Genomic DNA, 19807 nt, shown 5'->3' with positions numbered 1-19807 from the left:
TACAGAAACCTTTTTTAGCTAGTGAATAGGCATTTGTTATGTATTGGACAACTTATAGTGAGGTTCTCACCAGGAGAAGAGGAGATGGCAGGAAACGCAACTCATGAAAGAACTGTCTGAACTTCAAGATGTGAACGATGTATTGTTTCAAGGACGTGATTTTGTAGCCTATTGTTAAGATGTAAGAAACTAGGGAGTTCACCTGATCCCAGGGTTTACTGAGAATTCATTTGTTGGTGAGTACAGGAATGTTTCAGTTGTTGCATTTCTATTTTTCTCATCAGAATCCTTCATTTGTGTTTCTGAAACTAACAGCATACCGTGCTCATTGAAGAACTCAAATGCTTACATTTCTGTTAACTCAGATTAGGGAATCCCTTTATGGAACAAACTTGCTGTATCTTCTCTGTTTTATTTTTGATCCTTCCTAATGTGGTATTTTATCTTGTTTTGAAACACTGACCAATGGGTTATTTGAATCTGTAATGATGGTGGTTAAATATTAATTCTTACTGAATAGATAAATCGATCTGAATTAATTGTTAATAAACCATTAAGCTCACATCAATTTTCTCCAAAGATTCCTATGATGCCCCAAATGGTCTTCACTGTACATGGTATTTGATGTAAATGATTGCTCCTTCTGACTTCTTCTTGTCGACGAACAAAGGTCTATACGATTAATGGCAGGACTTATTTAATGATTGCACTCGACGATCAAGATACAAGAATCCCACTAAGATAGGTGGTAGCAGATTGACAGTTAACACCTTAGCTGCGTGTAAACATTTCTCCCCAGTGCTGCGCTGTCCATTAGAACTAGTGCTGAATGGACGTTCAATGGTCGTGCGCAGCACTGGGGAGGTAGCGCTGCTGACGACCATTGGCCGTCAGCAGCACTTAAGAGGTTAATGTCATAGGCAACAAGGAGCAAATAATGTAAAGAATTGTCTGAGTTTAGAATTGCAGATGTCTCATAAGTCCATAGACTGCCCATAAATACTGAAGGAGTTAGCGGTTACAAAGGTGTTTGCAGTAGTAGACGTATGAGTATCCATAGGGTTGTGCATTGTAATTGTCTATTTTGAGCTTGCATTGTTGTGTTGAAGTTATGTGTTTTGCATTCTGATAATGTCTGTGGTTTAGTTGAGCATTAGCATTTGAAGACGAGCAGTTTAAGTTGTTATCATATTCGGTGCAGTCCAAGGGTCGAGGATAGATAAGAGGTATTGTTGTATTACTTGTCTAGTAAGGTCTTGGAGTTGGTTTGTGAGTTACCATCTACCGCACAATTGAGATAGGGATCATAATATGGGTGTGATTGTTTTAGAAGAGATTGTGAAGGAGAGTGTAATACTGCAAGGGGTAATAATTATGTCAAAGAGTACCACACTGGGATAGGTCAATTGATGCGCAGTGTTGCACTTGAATTAGTTGGTGAATCATCAGGTGCCGTTCTGTGGTAGATTTATGAGGAAAAGGACTTCATTGGAATTGAAAGTGAATATTAATTTGCACTCAACTGTGATTTTAACAAAAACATTGAAAACAATTGAATCTATTTTTGTACATTTATTGTTAAATTGTAATCATGAAATGTTTTAAAGCCATTAAAAATTTAATGAGAAGTGATGGGTAAATCCATGTCCATGAGGGAGAATAGGCTCCTCCAGAAGGTACACCAGATTGCAATATGGCAACAAAGGTAGGGCTCCACACATGCTTGTGGCTTCGTCAGTGGCGCAAGATCACTGAAAAAGAGAAGGCATTAAGATTTCCACATTATAGTACATTTGATTTAAAGGTTATTGAAAATTTCAGAGAAAAAATATTTGTGAGTAACCAGGTCCTAGACCTGCACAGTATGAAGCATTAAATTCCTGGAAGCATGCAGCTCATACTAAGGATTAATAAAGAATTGAGCAAAGAGGACAGTGCATAATTATGCTAATGCTAAATGGGATGAAGAACAGCAGAGAAGGAGGAATGTGTAATCGAGGGAGCTAGAATGTACAGAAAAGCCTAGAAAGAATCGAAAGCAGGGAAATGAAGATGAGGGCACTGCAGGAAAAACTGCTACTGACAGTGCTTCTGGAGATGACATTTTACAACAAGGTGGTGGATGTGAGGTCAACAGAGAATCTCTGTTGTCCTCACGTCCACCACCTTATGTTGTTCCATTGTCGGGTCCAGTAAATGCTACAAACTCAAGTGGAATAGTGGCAACAGCCCCTGTTCCACAACTTTCAATTGCAGCTGCATTTGCTGAAGCAGCCAATACTGTAATTACTAATTACTCCAGGTTTTATAGCATCTATTGTGACTGTTCGTGCACTAGTGTCACAAGTTGTATTGGCTCAGACATTGGCAAAACTTGTTACAACTGCACAAATAAACATTAGAGCCAGGAGTCGTAGGGGGAGTAGTTGAACAAGGTTTATCCTGACATCACAAAATTCACAAATTTTAGCTTGGACCCCTCCACAAAATGTCCAGTCCTTAAGTGAAGGGAAAAGGATTGTTTTGACTCCAATTGCACAAGAGGAAACAGGACCATTTGAAAATGAGATTCTGCCCCATTGCTTGAGAAAACTGCTGATACTAAGGAAACAGGAGATGCAGAGAGACCATCTGCTAGTCAAGAATGGGTGAGACATCTTGATGAACCATAATTGAAGGTAGAATTGGAACAAAACATTCAGGAGTGTTTGAAATATTTGGGAATGTTTGAAATATTTCGCATGAATCCAAAAGTTCAGGGGCTACGATGGAGCGAGGGTCAGATCCTGGGACCAACTTAGCTCCTCAGCAAAGTACCTTATTGTGTCATCGGTGAGAGCACCATGCCTGAAGCAGAGGAGGGGATGTGTCGGATCCGAGCGGCACAAGTCGGAGATATGTCGTCAATTTTTCAAAGCGTATGGAATCCCTCTGCCCCCACATTTACGGGCAAAGGAAAAGGGTCCATAATTGATTTAATGTTCTTTTCCCTGCACTTAGTACCATATGTTTTAGACTCTTACATAAAGTCCTCAGTTTTGAGCGACCACAATTCCATCTTTTTGGTACTTTCAGGCCCAGCTTTTAAACAATCAGGGTCAAACTGCCCCACTGAAATACATTTTTCAGCCTGTAAGAACATCCATCTTAAACATGCCAAAATTGATCAAAATATTTTTTTGGAACAACCTTATTTCAGAGAGTTATTAAGACTTTATGGTTTGCTTGGCAGAGGTTGCAAACCCTGCTGATGTGGTCCAGAGTTTCAAGACCATTTGCAACCCAGCTGCAAACCAATTTTTTATTCAGACTAAAGTAAACTAAAAGAGAGTCACTCTTTTAAATGGTTTTCCACCAAATATACAGCAGTCCTAAAATCACTTAAGGATGCACTTAAGGAATTCCCACGTAATGTTGCTCAAATTAAATTTCTTAGGAACGTGTATAAAACAATTGTTACGGCCAGGAAACAGGTAGTGATGGACCAAGCCTGGGACGATCTCAGGGCAAGCGCATTTCATGATTCCAGAGCTTTCTGGGTAGTTGTCAACAGACCCTAGTTTAGTGACTCCAACTCCCCTATGATTGAATGTCATATTCCAGCTGCTGAATGGTTGCACCAATTTTCAGAAATCTTTCGTGACTCTAGCTTATCCAAAGGCAAATATACGGTCCACCCTTCTACTGACGCAGTGCTGGCTTTTACTTTTGATATGAAAATTCATTTCCAAGTCCTCCTCTGGAAAAGAACTAGGGTTAGATGAGGTACCCTATGACGTTTTTAAACAAAACTCTGCATTCTGGGCACCTCTTTTAACAAACGTTTTCATTGTATAATATTAGGCCAGATCCTGTCCTACGGGAAGGACTCAACCATAGTGCCAAGTTTTTAAAAAGGCAACCGAAATCTGCCCACTTGTTTCAGGCCCAGATCCCTTCTGGACTTATCAGCTAAGAACATGGGGAGGGTAATATCCCACCTTCTCGAGAACACAAAGTTCTTCTCGGAGGCCCAATTCGGTGTCCTCCCTGGGGTCGGTACGTCAAACAATCTTTTAACCTCCTCATGATCTCTGGCAAATACGTCTAGGCCAGCTTTAATCAACCTTATGGGCAGATTACATAAAGGAACAAAGACATGGGTCAGTTTTGACAGCAACGGTGACTATAACCCCTTTTCTTTCCCAATCAAGGTGTCAGACGGCTGTATCCTGGCTCCATTTCTTTTTCTTTTTTACATTGATGCCCTAGAGAAAAAACTGATTTTAAAGGGTATGGATCTCCCATGGGTTGGGGCCGCGCCATCCCAGTGCTTCTTTATGCTGATGATGAGGTCTTCTTAGCCCAGCCCAGCTCTTACTGGATATTTTCTATGATTTTATGAAGGACTTAAATTTGAAAATCAATCACACCAAATCTTATACCAAGATTTGTGGGTCCAAAAAGATGCTTCTTGTTTACATTCTGTTGCTGGGACTACCATCACTGGAGTGCAACATTTTAGGTTTAAAGTATTTTATTGAAGCAGGGTAAAGAAGGAAACAACAGGGCAAGAAAAGAAAAACCACAGGTGCCCCACAATAAATGCATACAGTATATTAGATACATCAAAGCAGTGCAGGCTCTGCAATAGGCTCCTTCCGGCATGGATACACAGCTTGTGCGCCTGTGGTTAAGGACAAAAAAAGGAGGGGGGGGGGGGGAAGAGGGGGGAAGGGGAGGAGGGAAGGGGAGGAATGGAGGGGAAAAAGAGGGGGGGGGGAAAGGGTGGGGAAACAACCCTGCTCCACAACCTACCCAACCTACAAAGCCCCCCAACTACCACACCCCAACCCACCCCCTGTACTGTGCCAATGACCTCCAGCTCTCCCCTCATAGCGACCCTCCGGTCGACTCCGCTACTCAACGCCAACTCCGACCAATCAGACAGGCGGATCCGGTGGCGGTGTCAGTCGTAGCAACCTAAGATACCTGGGGCAGGTGATCTCCCTGAACTCAGAGCACAACAAGCCATGGAAAGGCGCCCACAGCTCCTCAAAAGCATCTGTATCCCCCAGTGCCACCAAGGACATCTTTTCCATGCCAAGGACATGCCAAAATCTATGCAGCCAGCCGACAACAGTGGGAAGTGTGGTGGAGCGCCAGTGTATGAGAATGTTTTGCACCGCTGACCCTAAGGCTATCGCAATCTGTCTGCCCCTTCTAGACCTGAGGGGGTACATCAACCCATTCGGCAACCGCAGTAGGACATAGGCAGGGAACCGTGGCAGCTCTATCTCAAAACATTTGTCCACCTCACCAAGAACCTCCTCCCAATAAGAAGCCAAGGGGGGACAATCCCACAGTATGTGTGTAAGCGTGCCAGTGTGGCCACAGTTACGCCAGCACGTCCCCGGCAGTGATCTATCCATCTCATGTAATTTCTCAGGAGTGCGGTACCAGTAGGTCGAAATTTTAGTGAAGGTCTCCGTGAGCCCCGTGTGATAGGCCGAGTGGCGTGAGCGGTAGGAGATGTGGTCCCATTCTGTGTGGCTCAACACTCGTCCGAGCTCCCGTTCCCATCGCTCCCTACCGGGGTTGTGAATGTAAAAGGGGGGGGCTGCAGCATCTTGCGAAATCGGACATAAGTTTAGCGTCCGACGTGCGAGTGATTAACCAGCGCTCGTACACCGTGATCTCCCGATCCGCCGATTCGCGCACTTGGGGTTGTAGTGCCCAGTGGCGCGCCTGCATATACCTCATGCGCTCCGTCTCAGGGAGGCCATAGTCCCGCCGTAAATCCTGAAAGGGGATGACACCCTCGGGGCCATATAGGTGATACAAAGTGCAACAGCGGGCCGCCCGCCAGCGATCGTAAGCACCAGGCTCCAGTCCCGGACCGAAGTCCGGATTGCCAACTAAAGGCGTGAAGGGAGAGGGAAAGGTAGTAAATTCATGCTTAGTGGCCACCGAGTCCCACACCCGAAGTGGGACACGTGTCACAAAAGATGCGTAGAGGTTAGGGGGCCGGTGTGACCGCCTCAAGAATGGCACCTCCTGCAGCGTTCTGCCCGCTACCGCCTGGTCCTGGAACAGCCAGTGTTTGTCCGACTCCCACCGGCTCCATTCCACCAGATAGCGAAGTTGGGCGGCCTGGAAGTATTTCTGTAAATCTGGTATCCCTAGCCCCCCAGATTCGGGCGCCAGCGTAGCAATGTTCCTCTTAATCCGCGGTCTACGGCCCTGCCACACAAAACGCGCAATGGCCGATAGAGTCTCTGCAAGCCACCCTGTGGGGGGCTGGAGTGCCAACGCCCTAAACAGGTATAGCACCTGAGGCAGGAGGGTCATCTTCACTGCGGCCACCCTACCGAGCAGCGACAACGTGCCCTTATCCCACCGGCCCAATTCCTCTCTGATTTTTGAGCTCAAAGCCGCATAATTGGCCGTGACCATCGCCGGAAGGGAGGGCGCCAACAGGATCCCTAAATACGGAATCTGGTCCCCGGACCAGCTCAGAGGATAAAGTCTCTGCAGTTCCGCCCTGGTGGCGCCTGTGAGCGAAATGTCGAGGGCAGCTGACTTCCCAAGGTTCACCTTAAAGCCCGCCACCGCGGCGAAGAGGTCCAATTCAGCAATGCAAGCCGGCAGCGACCTCCGTGGGTCATCGAGCGTCAAAATGACGTCATCTGCATATAGGCTGATCGCGTGGGGAAATTCGCCCATCTTGACCCCGACAATGTCGGGGTTCTGCCGAACCCTTTGAGCAAACGGCTCCATATAAAGAGCAAAGAGCAAAGGGGACAGAGGGCATCCCTGTCGCGTGCCCCGCTCTATGGGGAAGGGCCGGGAACTGCCCCTGTTCACTCGGACCACCGCGGACGGGAACCGGTAGCAGTTGAAGATCAAGTGCCGGAACTTCTCGCCTATCCCGAACTTGCCCAAGACCTTCTCCAGGTAGGGCCAGTGCAGCCTGTCAAACGCCTTCTCCGCATCTATGGAAAGGAGCATTCTTTCCCCGGGGATCCTGGAGGCCTTCTCAAGAATATGAGTCACCCTCTTTGTGTTGTCCACTGTCTGCCTACCAGGTACAAAGCCCGCCTGATCCAGGTCAACCATGCCCGGGAGATGAAGTGCCAAGCGTGCCGCCAATATGCTGGTGTACACTTTCAAGTCCGTGTTCAGCAACGAGATAGGACGATAAGACCCACAGGCAGTCCTGTCCTTGCCCGGTTTTGGGATCACGGAGACCGTGGCTTGCAGAAACTCAGGGAAAATGGCGCCCGGCTCCGCGAACGTGTTGAAAAGGCGGGTCAACAGAGGCGCCAGCTCCTGACAAAAGGTTTTATAAAACAGAGGGATGAAGCCATCCGGGCCCGGGGCCTTGCCCGGCTTGAGCCGGGAGATCGCCGTGACCACCTCCTCGATACGGATCTCCCGTTCCAGGTACTGGGCCTGATCCGGCGTCAACAAAGGGAGCTGCACCGATTCCAGATAGTCCGTCTCCGTCTGGGCAGAAGGGGCCTCACCAGTGTAGAGATCTGCGTAAAAATTACGGAAGACATCCGCTATTTGCTCGTCCTCCGTGACCGAGCGTCCGGCCGGGGTAACCAACTCCTTCACACGGTGCTGTTGGTGTTGCACCCTGAGCTTGTTGGCTAGGAGCCGTCCGCAGCGGTCGCCACCGGTATAATACTTGTGCTTCAGACGAAGCATTGCGTATTCCGCCCGGTCCGTGTCCAGGGCAGACAAGAGTTTTCTGGCGGCTTTCAGCTGCCTCCAGATCCTGGGGGCTCCCGTTCTGTGATGAACCTGCTCCAGCTCCCGCACCTGCCGGGTAAGCTCGTCCCTTTTGAGCTGTCGATCCTTGTTCTCCGCCGAGGAGAGAGCGATAAACTCGCCCCGAAGCACAGCCTTCAGGGCTGCCCATTGCGTCGCGCGGGAGGTGTCGTCATTATCATTGACACGCTGAAATTCCGCAATGGCCGCGCGAATCTGTTCCACCGTCGACCGCCTGTGCAATAATGTGTCCCGGAGTCGCCAGACCCCTCTCGGCCGGGCCACCGGGGGCAGATTGAAGGTGCCCTCTACCGGCGCATGATCGGAAAGAGAGAGGACCCCCATGTCAGCATTCGAGGCTAAAACGAGCATCGGTCCCGACACAAGTAAATGGTCCAGTCGCGCATAGGACTTGTGTGCGTGTGAGAAGTAAGAGTACGCGCGGGTAGTAGGGTGGAGGTGGCGCCACATGTCATGCAAGTCCAGCTCCTCAAGTCGGGTGCGAACCGAGCCCGAAAGCTCTCCCAACTGGTGGCGCCGTTGCACAGACCTGTCTAGAGCCGCGTCAAAAACCAGATTCTGATCCCCCCCAACACTATGTGCCTATCAGAGGTGGACGCCACGTCTTCCAGTGCCCTGTGCAAGAATTGCTCCTGGCGGTCATTGGGGCCGTAGATAGAGCCTACAGTTAGCACCAAGCCTCCCACCCTAATCCTGTACGCCAAGAGCCTCCCTTTCTGCTCCGCCACTTTGTGTAAGATCTCCCCCCGGAACCCCCTGGAGAGCAGAAGTGCCACCCCTGCCGTTTTGGAAGCGCTGGAGGAGAAAAGCTGCGTGGGGAACTTAGGGGTACTCATTCTGGGACAGTCTTTGGCCAGCAGATGGGTCTCTTGTAACAGGCAGACCTCAGCCTGGGAGTTCTCTAGCAGAGACAGTACCGCTCGCCTTTTAACCGGATTGTTCAGCCCTTTCACATTCAGAGTGACAACTTTAAGAGCCATCAAGGAGGGGAACCATTGAAATGCACATAGGTGGGCAAGGCCCGGCAAGCGAGCGCAGAAGCCATTTCACGAAGCCCCAGCGCGCAGCAAACATAGACATCCCTACGGCACAGTACAGTCCCCGGACCCCACAACCCCCCAACTGGAGGAACCCCCCCCTTCCCCTGGAACATCACAAACCCAACTCCACACCATTCCCAACTCCCAGCCCCCTCGCCGACCCCCAAACTCAAAACACCCCCCTGCAATTCCCATTCCCGCTCCCCGCTTCTCAAACTATAGAAAGAAGTCATTGTCCCAGTCCGGTCCTTTACGGACAAGGCCGTGGAAAGTCAGTTTAGTGGACGTCCAGCCACCAACACCTGCACTCGCCATCCTGCACCACCCACCCCCAGAACCCCCGCACCTGCAATAAGAAAAGTCTAATGCAGACTCCCCCCGGAGTAAGTTCAGGCCGTCAGGGCCACTTCACCAGTCGCCGTCGCTCTGGAGGCCTCCTGGATGGCGGCCGACATGTCCGCCCGAATCGTGGGCGAGTCCGGTCGCTCCGGCGGCGGGGAGCGTCTCTCCCCAGCCTGCTGCCAACCGTCCCGAGTGCTGCGTCTGCGGTGCGGCGCCGGGGTGTCTGTATCCGATGCTGTGATGCCCAATACTGTGCAGACATCCTGAAGGGACCGGAGCTGGTGCAATATTCCGTTCCACCGAAAAATCAGGCGGAAAGGGTGCCCCCAAGAGTACTGTGTCCCCTGTTCCCGGAGGAAGTCCGTGGCGATTTTAAAGGATTTTCTTTTCTGCAGTGTGACCGTAGATAAATCCTGATAGAGGGCCACCGGGTGGTCTCGGAATCGAAAAGGCTGCTGCCGCCGCGCCTCGCGAAGGATCCGTTCCTTCAGGGGGAAGTCCGGCAGGAAGGCCAAGATGTCCGGGGGGCACCGTGGCCCTGCGGGGGCGGCCCACTCTGTGCGCCCTGTCGATGAGAACCTGAAAATCTTCTGACTCCCCTAGAATTGAACGGAAGAGGGCCTCCAGGTATGCGGTCACGTCCTCTCCCTCCTCGCCGGACGGGACGCCTCGGACCCTGATGTTGTTCCGCCTGGACCGATTTTCGAGGTCCTCGGCGTGGGCCCGCAGCTCGATCTGTTGCTCCCGCAGCCGCAGGACTTCTTGCTGCAGGTGGGTGATCTCCTCGTCCCTGGAGTGACTAGCTTCCTCCACGGTGTTGACTCGTTCTCCCAGGGAGTCCACCTCTCGCCGGATCTCGCGAACCTCCCCGGCCACCTCCTGCTTCAAGGTCTGGAAATCCTCCCGCTAGGAGCTAAACAGCGACTCGAGGAACGACCGCGTCACCGGGGGTTCACCGCCCTCAGCGCCCCTGGAAGGGGCCGGGGAGGTCGTGGCGGTTTGGCTTCCTCCGCTGCGTAGGGCCCCGCATCCCAACATGTCCGGCAAAGTCCGATCACCCCTCCTTTGGCCCCTAGCGTTCGACATCCTGGCGGTACGGGAGTCAACGATGGCCGCCGCCCGGCGAAGAAGTGACCAGTGCCAAGGCAGCTATACTCCAGCCAGAAAGCACCGTCACACAGAGGCCCCGAGCAAGGCCGGGCAGCCGGTCCGGGGTTCACAAAATGGCCGCCCTTTACAGTCAATGGGCCAACGCCCAGGGAGTGAGGCCTACCCCCGTCGCGAATCCAGTAGCGAAAAACACCGCCGGAGGGCAGGCTCGCGAGGCGTAGGCAGTCGGGGCCGGCCCCCCCAGTTGAATAACAGCTCCGGGGGCGCAACACCACTCCTCCACAACCAGGGCTTAGCCGGAACGGCTGCACGAGGCGAGGACTCTTGCGTAGCGGCCGGAGGCCGGCTCCGCCTCCGTCGATCTCCTCCGCTCGGCTCCGCCCCCTCCGATCTCCTCCGTTCAGCTCCGCTCCGCCGGCGAAGCTTCCGCCGGCACCTACTCGGCCACTGAGGCTCAGACACTCCAACGGGACACCACAGGCAGCCGATCACACCGTCGAGACCCCAAGCCTGGAAGCCTCGCGGCCTCCGGATCACACACCAGCCGCCCAGCGGGCTCCGCCCTGGGCTATCTCGGCCAGAATCGCACCTCCGACGGGGCAATCAAAGCTCAACGGCCACTCCACACCACCACCGGGGTCACCAGGCGCAGTCACCGCTTGATCCGGGGGGGAATCAGCGGTTACGAGCGGTGCAGGGTTTCAGGGGCACGGGAGCTCTCGGCAAGTGCGACCTCTCAGCCCGCCATCTTGGCCACGCCCCCCGGAGTGCAACATTTTAATCATCTTGGCATCCTGTTTCCCTATGATTTATAATGGGAGAAATTACTGACAGTGAGAATAGGTAAGATGGAGTGGGCAATAGAGGGTCTATTCTACCTTTCAAAGAAATCGGGGGCCAGATGTAGGTGGCCCATTACCAGTCGGTAACGGACGAAATTAACGAATTTCGGCCGTTACCGACCGGTAATAGGCTTTTCTTATGTAGGGGGCCAAAATTAACGATTCGGTAGTTTACCGAATCAGTAATCTAAGGAATCGGTAAATTACCGATTTCTTAAATGCCGATTCGGTAAATTACCGAATTCCTAATGTAGGGAGCACTTAAATGAGTGCTTATCCCATGTTAGGATTCGTTATTTACCACGAACTACAAATTGGTGGTAAATAACGGAAAAAAAACAAAAAGCAATTTAATGCAAATTGCTTCAGTGTCATGTTGCAGACATACAGGCCCTTAGGGCATGTATGTCTGCAACATGTGCACCCATGAACAATTAAGGGGAAACAACCTTTACAACGCAACTTTTACAACGCACTACCATTACAACGAAACCTTTACAACGCAACATCCATTACAACGCATGCATTCACAACGCAACCATTACAACGCATGACACTACAACGCACACCACTACAACGCATGTCATTACAACTCAGTTATTACAACGCATACCATTGCAATGCAAAACATTACCATCCAACACTTACCCTACTGTTGCACCCCCTGGAGTTAGAATAGTAATTTTTACCCCTACACTATCCAACACTTACCCTACTGTTGCACCCCCTGGAGTTAGAATAGTAATTTTTACCCCTACACTATCCAACACTTACCCTACTGTTGCACCCCCTAGAGTTAGAATAGTAATTTTTACCCCTACACTATCCAACTCTTACCCTACTGTTGCACCCCCTGGAGTTAGAATAGTAATTTTTACCCCTACACTATCCAATACTTACCTTACATGCAATGTAATGTTATGCGTTGTAATGGTATGCGTTGTAAAGGTAGTATGCAATGTAATGGGATGCGTTGTAAAGGTAGTTTTTAAAAATTCATTGTAATGGCATGCGTTCTAATGGAATGTGTTGTAATGGATGTTGCGTTGTAAAAAATGCGTTGTAAAGGTATGCGTTGTAAAAGTGTGCGTTGTAACGTCATACATCCACAATTGAGGGGTGCAACAGGGTGTCAAAGTGACACCCTTCCACCCTTCAATGTTTTCCCCCTTTTACCGAATCGTAATGATTCGGTAATTTTTACCGAATTATTAGCTACATAGCATTTACCGATTCTTAAATACCAAATCGGTAAAATTCGGTATTTACGAATCGGTAAATACTATTTACCTACATATGGCCCCAGGTCAGAAATCGATTCAGTAGTTGATCACCTTGTACAAGGAAAAGTGCATTCCTCTGGGAACCATACGAGGCAGGAGTCTGAGGCTACCCTTTTCCTGGTCCTTTACAATTAAGAATACGTTTCTTTGTAGGTTGTTAGCCAGCCTGATGAGAACTGCCAAGTTAATAACCCATCTGGAATCTGGCCTTTCTTTTCTTGAAGACAATGTTCTAGCTGCAACTTTGCTCCTGTGGATTAAAGTTTGGACTTCCCCGTTTTGTTCCTTTACCAAGGAGATTTTGAAGGACTGCCTAAAATTGGAACAAGTCAAAGCCATTCCATGTTTGTCATATGTAAGAAAATCCTTTTTGGAACTAGATCTTCCCCACTTCTTTCTCTCTCCAAATGAACTTTCGGAAGCGCAAACGTTGAGACAAAAACAGCTATATAGCAGAATGTAATCCAGCTGATATTTCGTAATCAACAATCTTCAGCCTCAATTTTGCGCTGTTTATACTTTTAAAAAGAGTCTGGTTGAAAAGTATCTCCTTTGGGTCACTAACATAGAACATAGGTTCTACCTTGCCCGTTTTAGATTCAGCACGGTTCACCTTTTTATAGCCTACCCCCAACAGGGTTCATGGTTTCACAGCTTACCCATTTGTCCCTGATATGGCATCGCAAAACAATCTTTTGCCCATGTTATGTTTTCCTGCAGGTTTTAGTCTCAACCCAGAAGATCCTTTTTTCCACCCATCCTGCTGTCATTCTGGGTTAGAATTTATAATGCAAGTTTATCCCATCTTTTATGATTAGAATCAAAGTTTTGTTGTTTTGCTATCACTAGTTTTATTGATAGGGATTTCAAAATCAGAAATTCTCAGAAATGGAATTGGCTCAACACACTGTCTGATGAGGGGCGTTACCCTAAAACCGGTCCCAGGATACTTGCTTCTGGTCTTGGAAGATCGGGCTGGACTGTTCTCACGAGGAACAAGGTCAAGACTGATTTGCATATGGCTGGGTTGGCGAAGTGAGCTAAAGAATTATGATGGGTTTAACCCAGCTCTAACAGTGACTGGGGGTGAGTGAAAAGTTTCAGTGCTCCGTCAATCAACTCCTTGTGTTTGCTTTGTTTGCCCTAAGTTGGCAGGGTATGCCCAAACGTGGGTCCCTTGCTCACTTTGCTACTGGATTCAAGCTAGCCTGGCTAATGAGGGGTGTTACCCCAAAACCAGTGCCCGAATTCTTGTTTCCGGTCCAGGGTAGACCTGCCTTGGCAGTTTAGGCTGGACTGTTTGCGTGAGGAACAAGGTCAAGACTGATTTACATATGACTGGGTCTGAAATGGGTTGGTGAAGTGAGCGATGATGGATTTAACCCAGATCTAAAATAGTGACGGGGTGAGTGTCTGAAAAGTTTTAGCACACCATCCATCATCTCCTTGTGTTGGCTCTGTAAAGTAAGAAAATGTCAACTTTCAAAAAGTGTCATCTTCAGAATTACAATTTAAATTAGGTTCACCATCAGTTGTGATTTTAAATTGTGATTCCAGAAACAGCAAATTTGGACTTTACACTTAATTATTGTAATAATGTAATCCGAATGTTATCCTATGGGACAGATAGCCCTTGCAGTAATGAAAAATTAATTTAACAGTTTTTCACTACCAGGACATGTAAAATTTAAAAGTATATGTCCTAGTTTTTACATACAGTGTCCAAGCCTGGAATAAAAGTGTCCAAGCCAGTAATATATGAACTGGGCACGTTGCTTCGAGGAAACACAACTCACAGTATAATAAGAAAATCAACACACATCTTAGGCCAAGTTCCAGTGATCAAGCAATAAGCAAAGCAATTAAAATTAAAACAAATGGCGTACAAACAATTGCGAACTGAAGCCGCTAAAAAGCAGCTGAAATCAGCAGCAAAGACCCACACACTACTCATCAGGAAACTAAAACAGGAAGCCACAGAGGTGAAATGGCTAAACATCTTTGGGCTGCTGGCCCCATGCAAGTCCCAAGAATTCTGGCAATATTTAAACAACTTATTCATGGGCCCTCCAGCAGAGAGAACTCAGTTGCAGTGGATACCTGGGTAGCTCACGTGAGGTTTCTGTACACTGTCGACCAGAAAGCCATCTCCCTACTTGGGATTATCCCACCAAGGAAGGCAAACAACATCAGAGCGGATTACCTTGGGCCAGGGACGGATTCAACTCTTCCGAGTGAGGAAGTAGTTCGTACCATCCTAAAAAAGATACAACAAAATGGAGCTCCTGACCCTCATGGGCTGACTGGCTCCCTTTTTTAGGGAGGACATAGATTTTTGGTCCTCAAATCTTTCATTGCTATATGCATAATGCAGGCTCTTGGAGGACGTCCCAGACTCCTCGAGGGGCTCACTGTTGCAACCAATCTTCAAAAAAGGATCAAATACTGACCCCAAGAATTACCAGATGATTGCCCTATTGGACATCGGGGGTAAGGCATATGTAAACACACTCCAGCAGGAATTAGCTTATTGGGTTTACATTGAAGGTCTGCTGCTATTCTACCAGACGGGATTCAGACCAGGGGCTCAACTGTAGACACCATCATAGCCCTGTCATACTTAGCCCAACAAGCAGTAGCCCATTGCTCCCCTCTGCTCTTCGCTTGCTTCACCGACTACTCTGAAACCTTCGATGGAGTAGTCCACAGCATCTTCTGGCAGAAACTGGCACAGTGGAACATCTGCCCGAAATTACTACAAGTTATTAGATCTCTCTACTCTTGAACATAGGTTAGTGTTAAACTGTCCAGGGAGTTCGCCACGGACAAAATTGCCACAGATTGAGGGCTAAAGCAGGTATTTGTCCTGGCACTGATGCTTTTTAATTTGTAAACCACCGAGCTGGGAATAGCACTGCATGGAGCATCTCTAGCTACTCCCAGAATTGGCCACATAAAGATCCATCTGATGCAGAATGCCGGGGACCTCTTTCTTTTGTACCACACCTAAATAGGTCTTCAAAAAGCTCTCACCGATTTGTCAGAATATAAAGCCAAAAATGAGCTGGTAGTAAATGCAAGTAAGTCTAAAATTGTGATATTTGGCTGCTACCCAAAGAAAAAACTTACTAAGAGGTGACTGAGCCCTCTGATTTTGGACTGTGTACAAAGTTATAACCATCACGGGGCCTGGCTCAGCGAGCCCAGCCGGCCATGGGCCCACCTACAAAATCTGCAGCAGAAAGGGAAAATGGTCACACACGCTCTCTGCAAATTATATGCCACCTTAGATAACCCAACAATTATAGAAATTCAAAGGGTATTGAGGGACAAAGTACTACCATTACTCAATTACATGCAACAGGCATTTCCGGGAATGTTCACACAAGACTTGGAAAAAATACACTGCACAGCGTATAAAAAGATATTTCACGCACCAGCTTGTTCAAGAAGCACGTTGATCCACCTCTAATTCGATCTTAACCAACAAAAATTAGAAGAGCTGGCCGCTTTGACAAAATACTTGTTTGTGACAACTGTGGCGCCATAGAATTATATTAAGGCTGTTGGAAATGGGATTTCTGATTGGCTAAGGCTTGCCCCAAAACCAGGCAGAAACCACCACTCTAGTTAGGGCAAGGGAGATGCACACCAAAGATAACCCCTGCTCACCCCCTTGGCAGCTTGGCACGAGCAGTCAGGCTTATCCCAGAGGCAATGTGTAAAGCATTTGCGCAACACACTCACACAGCAGCAACACACTAGACACACTACAAAAGAAACTCCACACAAGGTTATAAAAAAATAGCCTTTGTATTATCCAAGACACATTAGAATCATAATCACACAATATACACTGTGCCAACGGGCACTGGGCAGTATTCATAGAGGATTATATATAGGACAGGGCCAAATGAGCCACCGACAGAACCATCACAAAGCACAAGTAGCAAATGTAAAACACAACTAGTAACTACTGGTACAATACTGTACTTAGCATTAGCAACATGAACACATAATGTTTGCATCCCTTTGGCATAAAACACATTATGCATAACATTTGGCATCCTCATCAGCATAACACGTTATGCAATAACCATATTAGGCATAACCACATTATGCATAAAGCTCATAGCATAAATACATTATGCCACCTCTGTAGGCACAAATCCATTATGCAACATGCATCACAAGCATAAACACATTATGCAATAAGCCTCACAAGCATAAACACATTATGCAATAATCATGGTGCATAAATCATCAGCATTATGGTGTAGGCATCACATTAGGGCCTTTCACCCTACCAACACTGAGGTACCCACCATGACCCCAGGCCAACTGGCCTTCCTGGGCTGAAAGTGCCCTCTGTCCAAGATGTCAGGGCACTAACTGGGGCCTTCCACTGGCTCTTTGCCTGCCAATTCAGGAAAAGCGATGTGCATAGCGCATTGGGGCAGGGGGGTGCAACTCACCCCTTCCTCATCACTGAACCTTATCAGCCATATGCAGTATGGGGCCTTCTGTGTACAGACCAGCAATGAATATAGCCCAGGATATGCAAAAACAACGTAGTCCCAATGTCTTCAGAAGGCATAGGCACCACAGACTCCACTAGGCGTTGGGGCCCCTCCCTCTTGTGTCTCAACTGGGGAACACAATGCTTTATCCCAACGGCATGCCCCAAAAGGCAGACATACCTTGCTCCGTCCTCCTCCACTTGAAAGAGGGTCATGGGCAGCCCTGCAGACCCGCGGTGTAGCTACTGATTACGAGTGCACCAGCGGGCTCACCTCACGGGGGACATTCCCTGCACATGAGGAAAGCAATGGGAAGCCTGGGAAAAGGGAGCCGAGCGGGACCTCCGTTGAGGTTTGCTCTCGCCTTACCCACCACGAGGCTGCGGGAAGGCGGCTTCAGCACGCATCTACTTCTGGCCAAATGCCCCGAGGCTCCATCTCAGTTTGGCCAACTCTGCTGGGGCCATTCTCTGCCTCTCTCCGCTGTAGCAGACACGCGGGCCACGCTTACAACCAGGCCTTAAAGCTGACTGACTTCCGGTCCCGGGCACAGCTTCCTTCCTTAAGGGCAGAGGTCCCTCCACAGTCAGGCTTGGGCGCCTGACTTCCGATTTCACGGCTTTCTCCTCCGGGTTGCTGCTCACTAAGCCGCGGCCCCTCGGCAGCACGGATATGCGGATGGACTCCCGCTCCTATCATGCACACCTCAATGCGGGTAGGATCCCGCCAAATGTGATGCAAATGCAGGGTGGGCTCCCGCTCCTCAGGAAACTGAATGCAGGCTAGGCTCCTGCCACCCAGAAGCCTCACTCCTGACGGCACGCAAATGCGGGGTAGGCTCCGGCTTTACTGTGGAAATGCGGGGGAATCCCGCTTTGAAACTGCAGTGCGGGGTGGGCTCCTGCTTGTCCTCTAACCTGCACAAAAGGAAAGCTGACATACGGGGTGGGCTCCCGCCTCCACCCTAAACCATGATGGAATCCCCATGCCAGGATTCCTTCTCCGACACTTCGCAGCAATGTGCTGCAGGCACCAGGGCTCCTCTTGTTTGGGAATCAGGATATTGTGTTCACACGGGGCTTAAGCAAGGTCCAAAAAGGTTGGGCCCAGGCAGGCCAGCTCACAGGGTCCTCCAGCAGGAAGGCAGTCCCTTGTGGTGGTTCTTTTCAGGGCCCCGCAGCCACAAGTATCCGAAGTAGCACAACACATAGGGTCACAACCTCAGTACTTACACTAACATTCTCTTTCTTCTGCCCTGGCACAGGGTTTGGGGAACCAATCTCAACTGCTTCTGGGGGGTTTTGGAGCACTCTGCTTACAGGACTCCTCTTCCTCATTATCAGGTGGGGGCTCGGTCAACAGGGGGGCGGAGCCATATTCACCCAGGCAGGCACAGACCTATTCAGAGTCAAGGGACTACTCCCACTACTCCAAATGCAGATCCCCTATTCAGCCTAGCGCTGGCTCACCCTGCCATCCCTGGAGCCAAACACACCCCACCAGCCCCTGTCACTCCAGAGCCAGACAAGCAATACACATCAGGCAGGCAGTCACAAAGCACACAGAAATGCCAACTTCTAAAATTGGCATTTCTAAAATAGTGATAATAAATCTGTGCACACCATTGGCAAGCATTTATTATTACTATTCCAATCATACCAAATGTGAACTCGCTTCTCCTCTCATATCAGGAATTACCACTGAAACACTTATCAGGGAATCTCCAATGCATTCCGGCCCTCATCCTCCTAGACCTCTCCGCGGCATTCGACACGGTCTGCCACCGCACCCTAGTACGGCGCCTCAGCAACATCGGAATCCAGGACAAGGTGCTGGAATGGATCATCTCCTTCCTCGACGGAAGAACACAGAGGGTCCGCCTACCACCGTACAAGTCAGAGGCCTCCGAAGTCATCTGCGGCGTCCCCCAAGGATCATCTCTGAGCCCCACCCTCTTCAACGTCTACATGAGCCCCCTCGCGGCCATCGTACGCAAACACAACCTCAGCATAATCTCCTACGCCGACGACACCCAGCTGATCCTCTCCCTGACCAACGACCCCGCCGCCGCCAGAGCCAACCTGCACGAAGGGATGAAAGAGGTAGCCGAGTGGATGACGTCCAGCCGCCTGAAACTGAACTCGGACAAGACGGAGGTCCTCATCCTGGGCTCCTCACCCTCCGCCTGGGACGACTCCTGGTGGCCTCCCGCCCTGGGCACCGCACCCAAACCGACAGACCATGCACGCAACCTGGGCTTCATCCTGGACTCCTCCCTCTCCATGACCAGGCAAGTCAACAACGTCTCCTCGGCGTGCTTCAACATCCTACGCATGCTGCGGAAGATCTTCTGGTGGATCCCCACCGAGACCAGGAAGACCGTCACCCAGGCCCTCGTCACCAGCCGACTGGACTACGGCAACGCCCTCTACGCCGGTACCACCGCCAAGCTCCAGAAGAGACTCCAGCGGATCCAGAACGCCTCAGCCAGACTCATCCTCGACATCCCACGAACCAGCCACATCTCCGGACATCTGAGAGACCTTCACTGGCTCCCCGTCAACAAAAGAATCACCTTCCGCCTCCTCACCCACGCACACAAAGCCCTACACGACCAAGGCCCGAGCTACCTCAACAGCCGAGTCAACTTCTACGCTCCCAAACGCCACCTCCGATCAGCCAACCACGCCCTCGCCGCCGTCCCCCGCATCCGAAGAGCGACTACAGGAGGAAGGTCCTTCTCCTACCTGGCCGCCAAGACCTGGAACTCCCTCCCGACCGACCTGCGCCTGACCCAAGACCACCTCTCCTTCAGGAAGAAGCTGAAGACCTGGCTGTTCGAGCAGTAGCGGCACCCCCCCCCCCCCCAGCGCCTTGAGACCCTACGGGTA

Source organism: Lissotriton vulgaris, chromosome 8 (genome assembly GCF_964263255.1).
Source record: "Lissotriton vulgaris chromosome 8, aLisVul1.2, whole genome shotgun sequence".
Classification (NCBI taxonomy): Eukaryota; Metazoa; Chordata; class Amphibia; order Caudata; family Salamandridae; genus Lissotriton; species Lissotriton vulgaris.
This window is presented reverse-complemented; position numbering follows the sequence as displayed.